The sequence below is a fragment of the Dermacentor silvarum genome, unplaced genomic scaffold, assembly GCF_013339745.2.
Source record: "Dermacentor silvarum isolate Dsil-2018 unplaced genomic scaffold, BIME_Dsil_1.4 Seq796, whole genome shotgun sequence".
Taxonomy (NCBI): Eukaryota; Metazoa; Arthropoda; class Arachnida; order Ixodida; family Ixodidae; genus Dermacentor; species Dermacentor silvarum.
Genome location: NW_023606791.1, coordinates 10222 through 31284, shown reverse-complemented (window position 1 = coordinate 31284; position 21063 = coordinate 10222). Strand labels below are relative to the sequence as shown.

The following is a 21063-nucleotide window of genomic DNA, read 5'->3' as shown; positions in this document are numbered from 1 at the left end:
GCCGAATCTTTGGCATTGGTAGCATCGCCTAGGATTTGGGATATATGGTCTTACTGCTATTTTTGTGTAGCCGGTTTCGATGCTTTGTGGCAAGACGCTTAATTCAAAGGTAAGTATCAGGTGTTTCGTGGGAATTTCTTTGTTGTCCCGTCTCATAACAATGCGCTGCACATTCGTGACATTCTGCTCCTTCCATCCTTCCAACAATTCGGTTTCAGATAAGTCGATGAGGTCTGCTTCTGACTACTACCCCCCGTACTGTGTTCATGGACCGATGCGGTGAAACAGTAACTGGGACATCACCAAAGGTAACAAGTTTGCCGAGTCTATGTATTGTTCTCTATCACGTAGTTCAAGGAGAAGGTCCCCACTTGGCATTTTGGTGACCTTGTAGCCAGGGCCTAGCGTGTTGGTCAAGCTTTTTGCAACTACAAATGGGGATATGGTTCTTGCTAGTTTTCGGTTCTTTCACTGTGGACTATTAAAAATTGTGGAAAAATGTCTTTAGGTCGGGTGAACAAGTTTAAAATCTCATTGGTGCGTCCCCTCTTCTGAGGGAGACGATCAAGAAGCCTAGGAAAAGCGGGTGTTCCCATAGCAATTTGGTGTAGTTCGGCAGCAATGGCAGCCACCCACCTCGGAGTCCAACAAGGGGACGCTGCAGCACTTAACGTGTAAGGCTGCAGGCGCCAGCCGTACATTGCCGCTATAACCTTATATACAAACCCAAGAGAGGGCACCTACACAAGGTTAACCCAAGCCGCCTATGAAAAGGGTGGAAGTAACAGAAGAGGTGACAGGACAGTGAGGACAGAAAAATAGAGAAGAAAAAGATCGGAGAGGGGGACAGGAAAAGGCGACCACCGATTTCCCCCGGGTGGGTCAGTCCGGGGGTGCCGTCTATGTGAAGCAGAGGCCAAAGAGGTGTGTTGCCTCCGCCGGGGGGCCTTAAAGGTCCAAACACCCGGCATCGGCTCAACCCCCAGGATCCTCCTTTCCCCAGACACGGCTAAGCCGCGCACGGCTACACGCGGGAGGGTCCAACCCTCGTGTGCTCGGGTCCGTGGTGTCGCAACACACCAAACGCCTTCTTGCGCAGGACGCCCCTGCGGGGGGCAAGAATGATACGAACGGAAAAATGAAATTGATTTTTACAAAATACAGTCCTAACTGGTTCACTTCTTATCAGCCCTTTACAACCTTACAACTGGCTAGCACACAAAGTCCGTCATTAGGCAAGAGTAGAGAGCAGCAAGACATCACAAACTAAAATGTCACAGCCTACTCAATAATACTAGAGAGAAACTCAGGTAAAACTAGTTCAAGGGAACTAACTTCGGCCAAACAAAGTCAAGGAAAGAATCGCTACTACGTAAGCTTACAAATGGCAAGCAAGTAAAAATGTTATTGCATGCTCAAACTGAGGACTCTCTGTCTTCACGCACCTCTTGACTGCCGAGATGATGTCATCTTTGCTGCAGGCAAAGATCCTCTGCCGGTGCTCTTGCCTCATCTCATCTGTCACTCCATGCAGGAATGCTGCAGCCCCACGGTTACCTGGGGTGATGGGCTTGTCAACCTGCACTCATCAGGAGAATGGTACTGCTTAGGCCCTCAACAGATATAAGTTGTGCAATTAAAGTTTTAGCCCTGCTGTTTCAACAGATGAAAATGCACCTGCCAAGCAGGTAAAATTGCCATCCAGCAAAGTATATGCATATTACACGTGCAGTACTTGTACTATGGGGCTACAACAGCGGATAACCATATTACTTGTATAGCAGGTACAGCAATACAGCAGGGTCTAAACTCTCCATCGTGTCAGCACAGCATAAATGCTGTTTGTGAACAGCAGTGAAAGTTACATTGAGATTACCTTGGCAGAAGCAGAGAATGTGCAATGGACTAAAAGTTGAAATCCCCATATTTCTTTACAGGGTGTTTGTAACCCGAAAGTCACACGTATAAGCTGCGGAAGAGTCCCCATGGCTTCTCAATGTTTACATCGCAGTGCAACTGTGAAATATGTCCTCCTCCAGCCGCTGTCAACTCAGGTCATGTTGCCAGGGACGCCGCTCTCACCACATAATTTGAAGAGAGAGTGATGTTGAGGAGCCCACTTAACACAGGCAGCCTGCTTGGGGGCTGCATAAGCAACTCGATAAACATTCATCTTTGGCCCTCTGATCCTGCGTTCCTGATTTACAACACAGGCCAGCAAGCAAAGTCGGCACTAAGTGTTGCCAATGACGCCGCTCTCACCACATAATTTGAAGAGAGAGTGATGTTGAGGAGCCCACTTAACACAGGCAGCCTGCTTGGGGGTTGCATAAGCAACTCGATAAACATTCATCTTCGGCCCTCTGATCCTGCATTACTGATTTACAACACAGGCCAGCAAGCAGTCGGCACTAAGTGTCATTAGTGTGCTATGTGCAGAATACAAAAAAGAAAAGGGGGCGGGGGGGAGAGAAAGATAAAATAAAAATAAGAAACGCATTACAGTTTCAATGCTTGAAGTTGGAGAACATATCTGTGCTTTAAAAAAAGGCCCCTGCTCAAATTGTTTCTGCTTCTGCCAACAACAATGTCAATGGGCTGAAAAAAGTATGCCACAGGCATGTCTATTGTGCAATAGAACAATTTATTCAAACTTGCACTTTTTGTGAATGTGTAGTGAATACAGTACACTCCAAAGATTTAACACTGGTGGAGCATGAAAAATTGCTTTGAGTTACTCGAAACTCCAAATACTAGATCATTTACCTGCAACTTTCGTTGTAAAAGCCATTATTTACTAGAAAAGTCTCATTACGGTGTTCTTGCAGATGAGTGCTGCACGACAATCGCACAAGATTGATTTGCGTTGCAATGCCTTCTTAGCAAGGTCTATGTGGGTGAAGTTGCATTCCATGAAGTATATGCCATTTGCATCTTATCTAGCACAGAAGACCCATCAGTGGCACTGTGAATGAAATTTGCAGTCTTATTACACAATATTGATATTCACACACATGCACGTCATCGTTCATGTTCACATTGACTTCTGCAACATATCCTAGAACCACATTAATTTCCACATACACAACGGACGACTTGAGAAAGTCATGTGCGTCCTCAAGCGGTCGCCGATAAGGCATTATGGGAATCTTAAGGGAAGGTGCTCCGTTGTCTGCTTCACTTGCAGCCAACCGTGTAGAATATGCTTCGTGTAACTGGAGTCGACCCTTTATTCTACCGTCTTAGCTAAACAGCAAACATAGCACAACAAAAATAAGCACTACTTAGGTGACCACAGCCCCGTCTCGGCACAGTAGGTGCACTGAGTGCACCACTGTGCCAGCAGCCGCTTTTTGCCTGCCAGGTATACTTTGCTAAATGCACAGCCACGACAAACTGCTGAGAAGACAGTGGCGCTCCATGAGAACATGAAGTTTTACGTACACTACTAGTACTTTATTGCATTTCAGTTCTCCATATGCGTCAAGACATTCCACCGGGAATCACAATTAATCATGCGTTTTGGTGCATAAACAGTTTCTCGTGAGACTCTTCGTTGTGTGTTATGCACTAGAATATGCCTCATGCTGGTTAGAATACCGAAAATATTATTTTGAATGGATATCTGTGAATGTGTCTTTCAACGCGTTGTGACAAGTTGCGGGGACTACCGATGGATTGCACGTAAACGTTGCCTGCCACTGGTGCTTTCTTCCAAGCGTGTGCTGAAAAATACGCCTTGGTGTACACTGGCAACAGTTACGAGGCTCGTGCGAGTGTGTTTTTCATCGTTAAGAGCATGCGAGGGCACACTATTTCACAAAATGCTGCGCAACCCCTATTGCTTGCGGCAGCCATCTGAAAATGTTTACAAGCCTTTCACACATTTCGCAGGCAGCTAACTTCTCAGACATTTCTCACAGAAGGGCAGTTGCGTCGGCAAGTGTAGCTGAAAAACACATGAAAAAAAGCATCAGCTGCTGACCCCACACAGGACCAGCGTGTGCACACAGCACGAGACATTATGTGCACGTCGAAGCACAAGTGGTGCGAGCTTGGGCTGGCTTGCGTCGCCGCACTCACCCACAGAGACCAATCAGAGCCCACAGTTATCCGAGTGCTTTGATGGCGAGCTTAGTGAGCGGGCTCATCGAGGCACCCCGCGGCGACCGCAGTATCTAGCTGCGCACTGCATGGCCTCCAAAACCAAATTTGAAACTAATCCTCGAAGTTCTCACAATGTCCTTGGCACTACAGGTGGCATTGACTCATCTAAAATCGTTCACTGAATCAGGCCTTTATGTCAACATTGTTGTTAACTAGCCCGAAACCACATTTTATAAAATTTGTGGTTGTTAGTAGTTTGACATAGTTTTCATATTCAGTGCATATAATCTAAATGCTGCAGTTTACATTTTCTTATATTTGGCATATAAAGTTTGAAACAACCTTGCCTAGGCACTGTAAATGTGCTTAGGCAATGTGTATTTCAGTCGGACAAGTTCCAGCTCTACCCAAGGGGCGCTTACTGATGGATAAAGTGACTGTTCTTAAAAAGTTAATATTCATTTGCCATTTGTCGCACCACCTGCAAAATTGGGCAAATGAATCGTTAAGTGATATGTAATCAGCATTCGTATTAATTACGTTATAAAGCACGCAGTCGTCAGCACAAAGGCATATTTTTGCGGATACACAGTTTGGCAAATCATTTATATACAATAAGAACAAAAGTGGCCCCAGGACTGAGCCCTGGGGAACTCCGGATGACACATTACTATAGACGAGTTTGAGGAATTACACGAGACATATTGGGAACAGTTATGTAAAAAGCTAGCGATCCAGTCAACTAAGGATGAGTTATTAAGTATAGCGCGAAGTTTATGGAGAAGTTTTGAATGTGTAACAGAGTCGAATGCCTTGGAAAAATCTATGAAAAATGGCATCAATTTGATTTCCACTGTCCAGAGCATGTGAAATGTCATGCGAAAATTCTGCGAGCTGAGTTATAGTACTAAGTCCGCGACGAAAATAAGACGTTTACGATCGAATGCCAACATCCTGGCCTCCAGCAAGCATTGCCTCCTGAATTGCAGAATTGCAGCAGCATTGCAGATGCATTGCAGAATGAAGCATTGCAGAATTATTTGCCTTTCACACTGATCAATAAATACATTGTGCCCTTCACATTGATTAGGTAGTGCCTTGCGCGCAACCCCACACCACTTGTTCATACATGTGTGACAGTTTATCATGCCATCGCATAAAGCTGCATACAATGATGCACATTCTCCCATGATAAGGCAGCCTGGGCTATGCCCCAGCGGTATCTTCAGCAGGCATGTACCAGGGTACCAATGGCTGTCAAGCCAGATTAAACTTGGTAATTTGGGGAAATCTGCGCCCCTGTTTCACTCACCCACAAGTACACATTTCACATATAAAATGCCAATTTGACATCACATTAACCCTTCGACGGTCAATGCCGTAAATATACGATGCTGTAAAGCCCCTCAAACTTCGTAAAGTGGCGACACGCTCTAAAGGGGCCCTGAACCACCTCTCGGGCTTGGTGAAATAACATAGTCCGCGGGTAGCATACGCTGCTGTGAACATCTCAGCCAAGTTTTACTGTCGTACGTGGTGCGTGGAGCTCGCAAGTGGGGAGCGAAGTCACCTTTCTCTAAAACGCTCTCGTTTCAACAGAGGCCATGATCCTCACTCTCTTCTGTGCGCTTTATTACGTAATAAAGCACATTCCAATACGCGGCTGCTATTGGTCACTGCGGTCGGCTATGCCGTGGCCGCCGGGGGGTGCTGCCACGAGTTCACTGGCTCAGCGCACTGCGGCTCGCTGAGGACAACCGCATTTGGCTTACGTTTAGTGCGTCGTAGGCACCAAAATTGGAAGGCATCTAATTTAATGAAATTTGAACTGCGCGCCACGGTGACGTTTCGAAGGCGGAGCGTTGTGGCCCCGCCCCACTCCGCCGTAGCCTTCGCAGTGCAAGGCATGGAAGAAGGAAGGGGGAGCACAGCGAAGGCAGTGTTTGATTGCCAATAACTCCGCTTCTGCTGAACGCATTGAAGTACTTTTTGCGGCAAAGTATTTCTGAAATAGCCTATTTTTACCTCAGATGTCTTTCTCCACTTCGATAAAAAGTGGTTCCAGGCCCCTTTAAAGAATGCAACCGCCTCTTCGTGCGCCCTAGCTGAGGCTGACGCTGTGTCGCTATTGGCCTAATGGTATCATGTGGGCCCTCGCGCCGGCTTTGTTCGTTCACAGTCGCACTCCATCGCCATTTTTGCTAGAGAAGCGTCTACCGACTGCCGAGGAGCACATGTCAGCGCCGTTGCTCTTCCGTGTTGTTTTGGTTTGCGAACGCCTTCAACTAAGTTTTGTAGCAAGTGCGACGTCGCTTCACGGCGTTTCTATCACCATGACCTGCTGCGCCTTCGGATTCCAAAATAGTTTCAGAAAAAGCAAGACGCTCTTCTCAATACCGTCCGGTAAGCACGATAGGTTAAGAAGAAAGACATGAATTCATCAAATTGGGAAGGAGAACTTCAGACAAACATCGTCCACACGACTATGTGAGGTAAGCTGCGAGTCTTTCTTAGTATAGCATGTGTCAGGCTTGCATAATTTGTTATGGGCCATAACATAGTAGATATTGCACAGTTCATTGAGCAAGTTGTCACTCGTATGCATGCTTAACACGATTCCAACGCGATGTGTATTTTGTTTATATAAGTACTAAGAGGTCCTATTTGGTGTGCTTTATCGTTTTGTACCCAACAGGCTTTAATTTGCTGACACTCGGGGCTGCGTGCAAAAACATGATTACTAAGCTTTTAAGATTCAGCACAGTCCATTTGACAAAATTTGAGGCTCCAGCATGAAAACTCATTTTAGGAAAGCAACTCCCGGCCTTTTGTGGTTACTTACTAGCCTTCTTTAGAGCGAACAGCTTTGTTTGCCTCTTATGTTCGTGTTCATCGTTGGCGGTCGCCCAGTGGATTTGTGATACAAAGGCACCAATGAAAAGCATGCATGCTCTCGCGAAACCAAGTTACGGGGCATTTGTCGCCAAACTAAAGCATCATAGATTTTTGAGACGCACGTGCTGATTTGCGTGAGCTTTAAAGTGTGTGTAGGTTAAGATGCGGCGGTGGAGCAATCTCAAAGAAAATGTGCAGTCGCCTGCTCGTTAACTGGCTGGTTTAGTCATTCGTTTAGTAGTTTGCTCGTTCATTTAGTCGTTCGCACGCTCATATAGTCGTTCGCTTGCTCGTTCGTTCAACTATTCGTACGGCCACTATGTCTCTGAGACGCCCTTGCTGTAGGGCCCTTAGGCTGGTTTTAATTACGTAATGCGACAACAAATGTTGCCTAAATATCAACGACTGCATCATTTCACTTACGGCAATTTCGGTCACATCATAGCACAGTCATCACTTCACTAAAGTCATATCTCGCAAATGTTATGTCGGAGCGAGTGCTACCGTCCTCAATGAATGCACCTTAGTGCAACTCGGTTTGCGACAAGCAAGTCACTTCATGAACGGATGAGCTTAATGCACGATGAAATGTTTTTCGTGATAAGTCAATAACCTGAAAAAATAGTTTACTCAACGTAAGCCCACTATGTTCTTGTTTGAGGCTGAGTGAAGCACTGATACCATGTTCCCGCGAACGAATGTTCGCGAACGAATGCTAAAAAACTGATTTCATTTTTTATGTAGGCAGAGTCCCAACTCGATGATCGGCCGCACGCATTTCTGTCGACTTTGAGGCACGAGAAACATAATAGCACCAGCGCCCACTTCCGAGTATTTGCGCGTGCTAAGAAGATTAGCAAGCATGCACGTTGGTAGCACTGTAGCTTGCAATATTCTATCGAACCTTCAGAGCAGCGATAGTTCATGCCCTCTGCGAGCCTTTGTGCGTCATAGCTGATACACGCCGCAAATTCACATGGTAAGGACGGCACGGATTATTTAGGTTACTGAGGGCTTGCTGGAGGCCAGGATGTTGGAATTCAATCGTAAAGGTGTTATTTACAACCATTCACAACAAAATCTTACGACACGAGCTTGACAAATGTTGCGTACCTAATTGTAGCACACACAATACATTTGGAGTCGTCATCGTATGGCGTTAGCGCTCGTTTATACATTTTTTAAAAGTAGTATCGGAACAGGGGAAAAAAAAAAGCTGCCGTCACTGATTTTGTATAACCCTCCGTATGAAAATTATATGCTGTACACGAAGTTACTCTAAGGTAGAAAGCCAACACGAACACTTAAAGCGCACTGCCTCGCTGTGCATGCATTCACTCTGTGAAAGGTCCAGTACACTCAAGCGTTGTAGGCGGCACCACTGTCGAGGAGAGAGCAGGAAAGAGGAGAAATGAGGAGGAGCGAAGGTGGAGCAGGAGAGTGTCGCTACTTTACGAAGTTTCAGGGGCTTTACTGCGAACAAGTCCTAAATGGTCGATGCCATATATTTACGGTGCTGCCTGTATGTTTGAAAAACACGGCAATTTTGAACTCTGTTGCCCAGCAAGTGCTGCCACCACTTGTGGATACAAGAAATTTTTTATTTGCTCCGTAGTCTCTTGGATTTCCTTCCAGTGCTTCTTTACGCTGGCGCTTCAGGGACCGCTTGCACATGAGCGTGTGCGAGGGCACACAGTGGTTAGTTTTGGCTTCGTCTCGAGGGATGTTTCCGTTTGTTAGGCTCCTAAAAACTGATGTCTATCTGGCTTCTAATCTCTCAAAGGGTCATCATTAGATGGTCGCCCGTCTGTTGCTGAAAGGGGTGCGATTACATCTGTTCACAGGAAGGTGCTGGTATAAACGATGCCGCCATAGACGAATGATGCTACCATGACTGCGTTTCTTTTCTCGTGACTCGACAAGCAAAAGCTAATTGCCCCCCGACGGCGACGGAACAAAGAATTACTGCAAGTTTATTCGAGTTTCCTTGCATGTGCTCACATACACGGTTCGATTGCGTGCACATGCCAGTCGCTCTGCTGAAAGTTAGTCGAGCGGCAATTTCTCTGACGCGGACTATTACCCAAGTGCCCCCAAATCAAAATATATATATTTCAGTGTATGTGTTTTTTTATTGTTATTAGATGTATTTATGAAATCCCATCTATATTCATGGATAAACAATGCATGTTTACCTACGCAAAACAGTTTTTTGTCACTTCATGGGCAATCTAAAAAATTGCAGTACATTTTTTTCGAAATAGGTTATTCTGAAGATTTCAAATCTACAATAAAAAAAAATTGACCCTGGGTGTTCAAATTTGGCAAAAAAATATCACCCCTCAAAAGGATTAAAAAAAAAATTCTCACTCCATACATAGTACTAATGGCATAGAAGGTTTCCTTTAAACTTATACATTTTTCGAGCACATTGAATTGTAATTTATATTGCAACTTGAGCTTTTTGAGGAGCGAGGAATCAAAAAAGTTATTGAGTAAAGATTGAAATTGCACAAGAAGATTAAATACAAGATCATAGGGTCCTTCTGAACAGATATGCCTTGCCCCAGTAAGGCAGAAGCTTGGTTAAAAATAGAAAAAGTCCCCATGGTACACGCAATATCACCAGGCAACTTGTGTTCAAACCGCTTTTACATAAGTGCTAAAATTAAATTCTGGGGCTTTACATGCGAAAACCACAATCTGATTATGAGGCACGCTGTGGTTCCCAAGAACTGCAGACCACCTGGGGTTATTTTAACGTGCACCATATACACGGCACACAAGTGTTTTTGCATTCCCCCCCGATCAGAATGCAGTTGCTGCAGCCGTGACTGAACTTGCGGCCACATGCTCAGCAGCCCAACGCCACAACCACTGAGCTAACATGGCGGGCTTTCATAAGGTGTGACCAGCACACTTTTCTTTCTCTTTTTCAAAATTCAGTAACAGACTGAACAAAAGTATAAAAAATGATGCAGATCCCCCACACTGTGGGAATCTGCGTACGTGAAGCTTTCATGAGCCAGCAAGGCAAAATGGTGCAATATGACAGGAGACGTGCTGCAGATTTCAGTGACGAATGTATCCCGTCAGCCTACCATGGTGGACTATACCGAAATAGCGGAACCTTTATTCAGCACTAAAACGTGTTGAATCACAGGGCATGACATGCTTGACTTTGTAGAAACGTGCCACAGGGCCACAGTACCATGAGAGATGCACAGCGAATTTAGGCGATAAATGCGTCCCGTAATTTCTATGTACATGGTCAGCTAAAGATGCATGTGCTCACTTTTTGTAAGAAATTGTTTCTATGTGATGCACCCAATACGCCAAGCGTCTCAAAGCACTGGCTTGCACGAGGGAAACAGGCAAAGGTGTTTTACTCAGCCTTTTGGCATGCATCCGTGACCTAATGAAGCATCGCAACTTCTGTGCTAGAGGAACCAGGTTTGAAACCAATCATGGGAAATGTAATTTATATATATATATATATAGGCACCGGGCGGCCGTCGTAAGACGCCAGCGGCGCGCCGGTGATATGCTGGCGAACAGCGCCGTGAACGGCAGCTGTCAAAGCACTGGCATGTAAAGCAGACGACGGGACGAAGGCGCTCGGTGCTTCTAGTGATTTGGCACAGCGGGTTTTAAGCACTGACACACCGGAAAACGCATTTTCATGTGCCTGCTTTTGAGAAAGGTCGTCACTTGTACGAGGTAGATCACATTCGTGGCATCAGGTAGTATATAAAGCAGAAAACGAACGCAAATTGCGACGGCGAACGCCACTGCGTTGGCGTTCGCCGTCGATGCACAGCACAGTCGTGCGCCGGACGCAACCAGAGTTGGGAATTGCTAGAAAAGAAAATGAACATTAAAAGGACGACTGATACACTGATAAGACGGAAAAATGACTACAAATCTGAGTGTTCGCCTTCGGTGCCCAAGCTCCGGAGCCGTTATACACTGCGGAGGCGAAGACAGGCAAGTGGGACACGAAGCTCTTGCGTATGAACGGCTCTTTTATTAACGTTAGAACAACTACATCATAGCAAATCAGCGTCGGAAATGTACAGTGCCCAGCGATTGAAGCACTGGCAGCGCGCGGCTGCCGGCGTTTTTTTTTTTCTTTTCTTTTCGTGCCACAGGTGAGCGAGCGCCGTGGGACCAAATGCAGTCATAATGCGTTAAGAAGGTTCTCGCTTTCACTCTACACCACAATGCATCAGTTTGGGTGTCCCCAGCGCTTACATTTAGTGCAAAAAAGCGCTAGTATCGAGTATCGCGTTTCGAGTATCGCGTTTCAATTGCTGAGCACTGAACGCGCTGTTGCCTACAGACCGCACATATACAGCCTTTCCACCTGAAAAACGCGATGCCGCGATGAACAACGGTTCAATTGAATGGCCTAACCAGCTTCAGTCATGTTTCAGTAACTTTTTGTGCACCCAAAAACGCAACATGTTTGATCAGACTTGGTTTCACGGCAGCGCCTGCTGTGAGCGGCCCGGCCGCCACATGCCATTACATTCCCGGCCCCTCCGCATGAAGGCGCCACCGGTCCAAATTCATCCCGCGCCCGGTGCCTATATATATATATAAACCGTCTTTTCGCACGTATAATTCACACCGAAAATTTTTAAAATTTCCTGGTAAAGTCAGGGTGTGGGTTTTATGCAATTTCGCCCTGAGGTAGCACAGCATGGCTGCGCAGCACACAGTGCCATGAAGCCACACCTCAAGGCAAGGTTCTCCGCCATTTAAAGCTTCATCTCCTAGAGAAGCAGACCCTCTCCCCAGCCCTGCGTGTTGATCTTGATTTAAGCTTGCGGATTGCGTATTATGTGATCATATGTCTTCATTGCCGCAGTGCTATTTCAGTGCGCGCAAAGCGCTTCACGATACGGCAGGGAGCCAAATGATCATTAAATTTTTTTGGCATGGTCACGTTTGCTCCGTCGCAATTGCCCATGCGAGAGCTGCTCCGTCCATGCTGTCATCCTCTATCGTGTGAAACCTAGCTGCGAAGTGATCTGATTCACATGTCACGTGATGATATTGTCAGGGCAGCATCACCAAAGAGGGGGGGAACAGAGCGGCTGGCTGAAGATATGATGTGGACAAGTCGCGCATCAGTGAATGGAAACAGTTTTTTTAAAGAGTTGAGCCGGGTTGCATGCAGTTATTTCCGCTACTTATAGAGGCGGATTCTTTTTTTTTTTTTCAGGCTGTTGTAATTAGGGGGTACCAGTTACATGCGGTGGTGAGTTATACTCAGAAAAATACAGTAAAGGCACGTGTAAAGGTTACCCACCTCAACGTCACCAAACGGCCAGCCACAAACATACAAACCGCCAAGTTTGGCGGTGGCTGGTAGCCAAAAAAAAGCAACCGCTTTAAAATGAGTGTACCCGAGCGCTGCACAAAAGTAGCTTTACCGTGTAATGTGCAGGCACAGCATTCATGGGCTTAAGCTCTCAACAAATGCACATACAGTACACATGCACGCGTGCACACACACACACATGCATGCATTCACAAACGCACATGTGTCACACACTGTCATGACCCCTGAAAAAAAAAAATGAGAAAAAAAAAACGAAGCTTAGAACCTGCAAGTTTATATAATGGAATCAGTGGAGCTCACGGATTTCAACAGTTGTTGGTTTCAGTAGTAGCTGAAAGTGCATGTGTGACAGGCATTTATGTCGCACAATTCCACCATGCATGCTCACCTTTGCAAAGCAAGACAGCTTGGATTCTGCAAGATCTTCTTCTGTAAACTCTCCTTTTGTGAGCCATGCTACCGAGTTGCAAAATACATCCAGTGTTTTCTCCATGTTTGGGTCCCTTGAAAAATAGAAATCAAGCCCTCCCTTTAGAAATGTTTAGTCATCACCAAGTGCACTTCAGCCACATCTCCTGACAGCACGTTTATATCGGCAATGGCAATTACTATAGCTTAGCTGTACTACACTAGTGGGTAACACTGTGCATGTTAAGATAAATTTTAGTGTGTTCTATGCCATCAAAACACTCTGGAAGTCTACTGCGCACCAAGGCAATGCCCTACTCAGCTTTCCCAACAGCCTCGTGCCTACAAATAATTATGCGGATGACCTGAGCTGCTCTACATTCACACAATTCTACACACTACTAATTCATTTGTTGACACAGCTTTACGTTCCAAAGCTGCAGTTGGCCTATGAGAGATACCATAGTATGAAGGCCCCGAACTGCGTGGGACTGGTGTTGCTAAGAGTACATTAAAATCTTAGTATATGACTATTTCTTGTTCTTTTTAATTTTTGCATTATGCTTCCATCAGAATGTGGCTGCAGCACAATGCATCAATAACATTTCCTTTATGGAAAAATTTGTCTAGGATTGAATCAATGAAACAGAAAGAAATGCAAACACAGTGATCAATGGCCGGTCACCTACAGTGACCACACTACTGATTAGTCTTAGCAGTGTGAGCGCTCTCTTTCAATGCTGCAAAGTTAGCAGGTGGAAGTTCTCTACTTGATTAATGGTTTACACGTATTTCAGAAATGTATGTGCACTCAGGAGAAGGATTTATGTGCAATAAGATCATGCTTTAGGCTAAGCCAGAGCACTAATGCTTCATGATTACTTGTGCAATAACTAATGTTATACAAATAATGATATCAAGTCAGAAATAAAAAAAGATGCGATCAGTGAGTTGACTGCTAAATATTCTTCACTCTAAAAAGTAAAAAAAAGAAGGATGTCTTGCATCCACCAGGAAGAGGGCCATGGTGACACTTGACTAAGTATGCACAGCTCCTCGGCATGACCTCTGAGATTGGGTACCCCCCTTCGGCTGCCCTCGGCTGGAAAATTTCGGAGGCGACGTGCCGAGACTTACATCATATCCACTAACCACCACATGCACGCGTTGTCTGCTTAGGTGCTGTTCAAAGGCTGCTGCTAATAAGAAAATGATAATTACCAGCACTGCAGCTTTGCCAAGATTGCTCCAGTAGTATACGTATACTACTCATTTATTACCAATTTAGCCAAAGTGAAATTCCATTGCAGGTGGCCTTTAAAGCAAGCCCCCTCTTAGTACAGGTACCTTTCATTATCCAATAACCATTGCAGAAAGCCTGCAGACTTTCAACTGACTACTTACTACAACCGTCTACATACCACAATCTGATCACTGTGCTGTTTGTTAGAATGGAAAGTGATGCAATGGTATCATGACTACCCTGCACACGAAATGAGAGGCACAGAGCAAGCGTCCTCAGCTTACAAGCCAAGAAAGGGACGGTAGAGCATGTTAGTGAAAGAAAAAGAAAATTCACCAACGATTACGATACTCCCTAATGCGAAATTTGGGCACTGCTCTACAAGTGTTTTTTGATTTCGCGATATATTGGCTGGCTCGGACAATCTGTCTCACGTGGCCCATTGCAAACGGAGCAGTGTGGCGCGACTGCCTTACGAATCTGGAGATCGCGAGGGTCAGCTCATGGGCGACGTGTGGGTGCTATTCACAGCAGCCACCACCAGAAATGCAAGATTTCCAGAAATTTTAAATGGCTTGGAAAAAAAAGTTCTTTTTTTGTTCTTTTTAAGGAAAAATTCGAAATATAAACTACGTTTCGCACTGACCGCTCGAAATAATTGTGACAGGGTGATGCTGAACGCTATACAGGTAAAGAATATAAACAGACTATCAATATATTTTATTCGCTTGACTAGAAATACACAATTAAGTTGACCTGTTCAGAGTCAACGTGATATCGCAACAAAATTTTCTACAGACACAGTGTAAATGTTTCAAAACACAAAAACGTAAAACAAAAAGCTAGTGCACTACCTATTCTGCATCGGTATCACTGCTTTCACTTGGGAACTTATTGTGCAGAAAAAGAACCTTTTCGTCCCCCCCTTTCTGAACAAGTCTTTTCTAAAATTTCATGGTGTTATTTTTGGGGGCGTGGAAATTTAGGGCAATTTTCCAAGTGCTCAAGAAAAAGAAAAAAAAGGAGGGAGGATAAAGTTTTTTTCCCCCACAGTATTTTTTTTCCCCCGACCATTCGCACCTCTAACCAGGTGGCTAGCAGATCTCAGAATGAGGTCAAACTAACTGACAACTCAAGGCACAGGGACACTGAATGATACTCATCCACCTTGCAGACTTCCACAGAACTGGTTTTCCTCATGAAGAGTGTAGTTAAATGTGGAATGTGCAGGACTATAAAGGCAAATTCATGCAATAAAAAATGTCATCATCATCATCATCTGCCTATATTTATGTCCACTGCAGGACGAAGGTCTCTCCCTGCAATCTCCAATTACCCCTGTCATGCGCTAGCTGATTCCAACTTGCACCTGCGAATTTCCTAACTTCATCACTCCACCTAGTTTTCTGCCGCCCTCGACTGCGCTTCCCTTCTCTTGGTATCCATTCTGTAACTCTAATGGTTCGCCGGTTATCCATCCTTCGCATTACATGGCCTGCCCAGCTCCACTTTTTCCGCTTAATGTCAACTAGAATACCGGCTATCCCTGTTTGTTCTCTGATCCACACCGCTCTCTTCCTGTCTCTTAAATGCGCACATGTGGTAATGAACAGCATTACCACATGTGCGCATTCCCTGTGCTCATGATTACACATGGTGTGCACATACACATAACCTGCTGAACACTGACATCGTGATCATTGGGTAGATGCTAGATATGAATGGCCTAATTAACTTGTAGGAGAAAACTGCCCAACACATTTTTGTTGCGCATGATACCTTGACCCTGCACATTATTGGCTCTCACATAGCTTCCTTGTATATGTGAGCTTAATTGAACTTTACATGACACAGCAAGTTAGCAATGCACACATAACAACCTCCACCAACAATGTGAGGTTAACAAATGTGCAGGCTCCCTTAACCACAAGGTGTCACTGCAAGCTATGTGCATAAAAAATTAACTGCTATTTTTGCTGACACAGTAACCACTGCCTCTGCAGTGACAAAGCATCCTGCAGTAAATGGTATCTTTTCAGTCAGAAAAGAGGTTGCATAAACAGTAAATTTAACACCAAGTTGATGGGTGCCTGAGGCAGCCATAAGACAGTAGATGGCCACCAGCTACACAGGGTATTTTCTTCATGCAGGCTTCCCTAACCTTCAGAAGCCGGTATTTTCCGACACACATTAACAATTCAATATTATCTAATATCAAATATGCATCAATTAAAAAGGAATATGTCAGCTACATTGAGATTTTAAACATTTACAAATCACTGAAAAAAAATTATATATATATATATATATATTTCATAAGTTATTGCATTGTAGTGTTCGCGTTATACTCCACATTAGAAGGAAGTTGTACACTATTCCAATCGTTTCTTGCCCAGAATGAACACAGTAAGGCTATTGGGCCAACGCCACAGGTCTGAGGAGGAGCAACAGTGAACATACAAGTAGCATTGTAACACTAAGAATTATGAAGGATTGGGCAGTGCAATAATTTGCAGACCCTGCCTTATTATTGTGCTTCGGCTAAGTAGATCAGGATAGTCGGCGTGACATTCAGTATGCAACTACAAGCAAGAAAAGCAGAATGCCGACCAAAATAAAACACAGTTAGGTGTACAGCACAACCCAAACCCTGTCAATAGTAACTGCACAAGCACGTAGGACTACCTGTATGAGTAAAAGCTGAGGCATCCACCAGGTTGAACAACTGCACCCACTCCATAAGCGCCACCTTTTTCCCTAAAGAGAAAATAAAGGACACATTAGGAGAATTAAGTGGGATATACATTGCTATAGGAAACAATGTCCAAATTGGAAGAGAACATCCTGTAAAAATGGCACTCGCACAGCAAGGTTCACTTGGCAAGTTTCAGACGCAGTGAAGGTATAGTATAAAATAGGACTTCTTTACCAACAAATGCATTTACGATTGGTTTCATTGCAGAACTGGAGCACCACCTTTTGCCACTACCCACATATATTCCATTAACACCATTACCATGTTTTCCAATAAAACTTCTCATTTTTGACAGGAAAATCCCATAAACACTGACACTAGCATCACATGGTCAAAAACTTTCCCCCAAGGCTTTGCCTGTACCAGTGTGAAAGCAGAGTATGTTCAATGCATTTGCCCTGCGATTAACTCATGATTGCATCAATGCTTTGCAACAAAGGGGCTACTGCTAATTTCAACTCTATTCAGAATAAACATATTCTCAGTCTCATTGGACTTCACAGTAACTAGATTTCAATGCACATTTTTCCTTTTCTGTTATAATGCTTAATCATGTGCTTACAAGAAGGATGGAGGGACACTGCATAGGCAAAGACTTCTCTACTTGAAACATCTTTATAGCCTGCTTGCAAAACTAAATTTTGGAATGACTTCTTCTTCTTTCTGGGGTTATATATGCCAAAAGCAGTTCTGAATATGAGGCACGCCGTAGTGGAAGGCTCCGGATTAATTTTGACCACCTGAAGTTCTTTAACGTGCACTACAACGCAAGCACACGGGCGTTTTTGCATTTCGCCTCCATCGAAATGCGGCCGCCGCGGCCGGGATTCGATCCCGCTACCTCGTGCTTAGCAGCGCAACGCCTTAGCTCACTGAGCCACCCCGGCGGGTAGTTTGGAATGACAAACTTAAAACTTGGCACCAATGGACCCTAAGGGCCTAAGACATTCTTTAAGCAATACCTGTGGCATTTAAATGTAGACAGGGGGTCCCAGCTATCACGCAGCACGACTTAAAAAAAGAGGAACGGCGTTACGCAAAGCAAACCTAGTGCGTATTTTTTCCAGTGCAGTGGAGTAGCCGCCAGTAATTTTTTCATCACTGAGATTTAATTAGTTAATTGTAATTAATTATCTAACTCGAGAAGTACTGCCCTAATTATCAAAGTGTCAATGAAAAAATTGTAGAGCAACATGAAAAACTCCCGATACAGCTATCTGTTGCTCAATACGTGGTACACAAATGTGTTTTTCCGAATGTGAAAGGAGCCCGCGAATACACGCAGAATTGCCACGTGACTGGACTGGCTGCTCGAGCCGCTTTGCGTGTATTCGCAGGCATCTTTCACGCTCGAAAAAACACATTTATGTAGCACACAGGGTTCGTACACAATATTTGGCTGAAATTCAAGGACATTTCAAGGATTTCAAGGATGCAAAAAGGCAGAATTCAAGGAGTGTTAGCGTAATTTTATTTCCTCACATGACTTAGGAAAGGAGCCCTATTTTCGCATTAATTTCTCTTTCAAGAGCTGTTATCTCCGCTTCTTTTTCTTTGGCTGTTCGACGGAAACTTCGTCGCCTTTCGCCTTTCTGGTGGCTCTTCAAGGCAGATTCCCCCATCGTTGCAATGTCGACCGTCTTCTGACATAATGCGCACATTGCTCGATAAGGATCGCTTGGTTCCGGTCTCACCCAGTGACGATAGTCCGTATGTTGCAGCCACGCAGGCTGAAACTTGCACTTCCCGCCTGGCATCTTGTCAAAGTAAACACACAACGCAAACGCGAACTTCACTGAAATGGCGCGCACGAAGCCGACAAACGGCCCGACTATAGTACCTAAAAGGCACATACTAGTGTGCCGAGAGCGGGTGTCGCGGTAGCACCGAGTGTGATGCCTGCCGCCGCCGGCCGCTTGGTGCGCTGCACTTCGAGACTGTGCCGGACCATGCTGAGACATGGGCGGACTTCAGGCAAGACACGACGCGAGTCTCCCCATTTGCCCGGCGATCTGCCTCTTATGTTCTTGTCCCAATCCGCAATACGTTCGGGGTCTGCGGACGCGCTGGGTAATGAGATGAGCCGTTTCTTTCCGCGTCTCTGGGAAATCGCGGTTTCGCGACCTGTTCAAAGTTTCTTTAGACAGACGAGTGCACACATAGATGCAAAAAACCCACTCACAATAAGAAAAGACTGCAACGAAAGCGGCAGCAAGGCGAGAAATGAACTAAGCATTGCAATCGACGCGTAGCAATCAACGCATCGCAAACGAACGCGAGTCGAACACCGCAGGATTTAGCATGGTGCCGACAGGCATCGCCGTCTGGTGGCCCGCGGCGGCAGGCATCACAGCCCGCGCCACCATCCCCCGTTGGAGACTCTCGGTGGACGGCACGCTAGAGTATATTCTAGACACTATACGCAAGCCGAGCGAGCGATATGTCTCGCATTGGATTGGATTTCCAATGCATATTAGTTGCCAGACGACGTAGGGGCTGCGAGATTTAAAACCGAAACTTCCTGATGTTGCCCTTTAGTCAACACAGCTTGTTTTCATGGGCATTCGTAAGCGAAAGGGCCTTAAATATCAGCATGACTTGCGGAGGTACATCGTTAATTTCCTCTAGCGGAACAAATCCCACGGGATTTTCAAGGATTACAAGGAGCCCACGGGTATTCAAGTAGTTTCAAGGGCCCTTGAACTTATACCTGTCAATATCAAGGATATTCAAGGATTTCAAGGGGCTGTGCGAACCCTGAGCACATATTGAGCAACAGAAAGCTGTATCGGGAGTTTTCATGTTGCTCTACAATTTTCTCATTGACACTTTGATAATTAGGACAGTAGTTCTTGAGTTAGATAATTAATTACAATGAACTAATTAAATCTCAGTAACGAAAAAATTGCTGGCGGCTACTCCACTGCACTGGAAACAACACACACTATGCTTGCTTCGCGTAACGCCGTTCCTCTTTTTTTAAATTGTGCTGCGTGATAGCTGGGACACCCTGTATATATATATATACACACACACATGCATATATTCCTGCTACTAACAGACTTACCCTCATATTCTAGAATGTTCTTACACTCAACACTCTACCTCGACTATAGAAAGTAGATAACAGTGCCGCCCCTCGACAGAAGTGACCACTGCTCTTCATGACCCATGACAAGTGGAGATTCTTCATTAGTCAAGGGGTGGTGCTGTGCCACCCCTTGACCCAACTCAGTGGAGTGGAGGAACAGCTTCAAGTCGAGGAACGTCTGAGAATATGGGGGTTAGTCTTCTTCGGTTGGCTACTGCCTGGGCTGCTTTCTTCAGGCAGAGCACTATTCAGGACTTGTAAGCATGGTAGAATACTGCCACTCAGGGGTATAGAGTGGGCACTTACCTCACTTCCCTCAGCAGGTACTTGAATGACAGTAACTGAGACGCAATTTGAAGACTGCAGGAAAAGAAGAAAAGAAAAACGAGAATATATTGAATGCAGAAGCTCAAGTTCAGAGCAAACTCACATCAGAAATTGATTGGTTGATGGGGCTTAACAAGGCAACTTGAGGAATTTTTTTCACCACGTTAAAGAAGTATATACAGTTAAACCTGGATATAACGAAATTGACAAATTCCCGAAAAACTTCGTTATAAAGAGGATTTCGTTATATGCAGGTTCGGCACGGAAATTCGAAAAAGAAACGTTTACCGTATTTACTCGATTCTAGCGCGCCCTCAATTGTAACGCGCACCCGTTTTTTGTTTTCGTCGAAGCAGACATCCTTGGAATGTCACAGCAGGTACTGGATGCGTGGACACACGTGTCGTTTCGCACAAGCTCTCGGCATCGGAAACGAAGAGCGAGCGTCACGATGGCGTCGTAGTGTCGTATAGTGTTACAGTAGAACCCCGCTGTTACGTTCCCGGGGGCAGCGTTTTCCCCGCTGTTACGTCGTTTTCGGCCGGTCCCGGCCCAGCTCCCATAGAACCCAATGCATTGGTAACTCCACAGTTGCGTCGCAACGTGGGACCTTTCCAGCATCATACGTTGCGAACTGCCACCCCGCGCCGGCCCAAGCGGCCATTTTGACTTTTCATGTCGCTTGGCTTGGTGGCTTGACGATGGCATTGGCCGCCCAAAGTGCCAGGGGCGACAACTATGACGTATTTTCGGTTTCCGCCAGCAAAAGTATGGCCCTTGAGATCCGTATTTGCTATATAAAAATGGCGTCTATGATGCGTTGTGGCCCTAAAATTGGTTTTGGCTGAAAGATATTCCGTATAAAGTCCAAGGACGATAACGCAGTC

The 21063-nt window shown here is 45.2% G+C and overlaps 1 long non-coding RNA gene across 1 annotated transcript; it reads right to left on the bottom strand.

Moving 5' to 3' along the window:
• Positions 1–1442: 1442 nt before the first annotated feature.
• On the bottom strand, positions 1443–20270 carry LOC119435575 (uncharacterized). The gene is made up of 4 exons (XR_007464714.1): positions 20156–20270; positions 16689–16760; positions 12741–12855; positions 1443–1579 (listed from the first exon to the last, which is right to left on the bottom strand). It is a non-coding gene; the product is annotated as an uncharacterized LOC119435575 (long non-coding RNA).
• Positions 20271–21063: the final 793 nt, after the last annotated feature.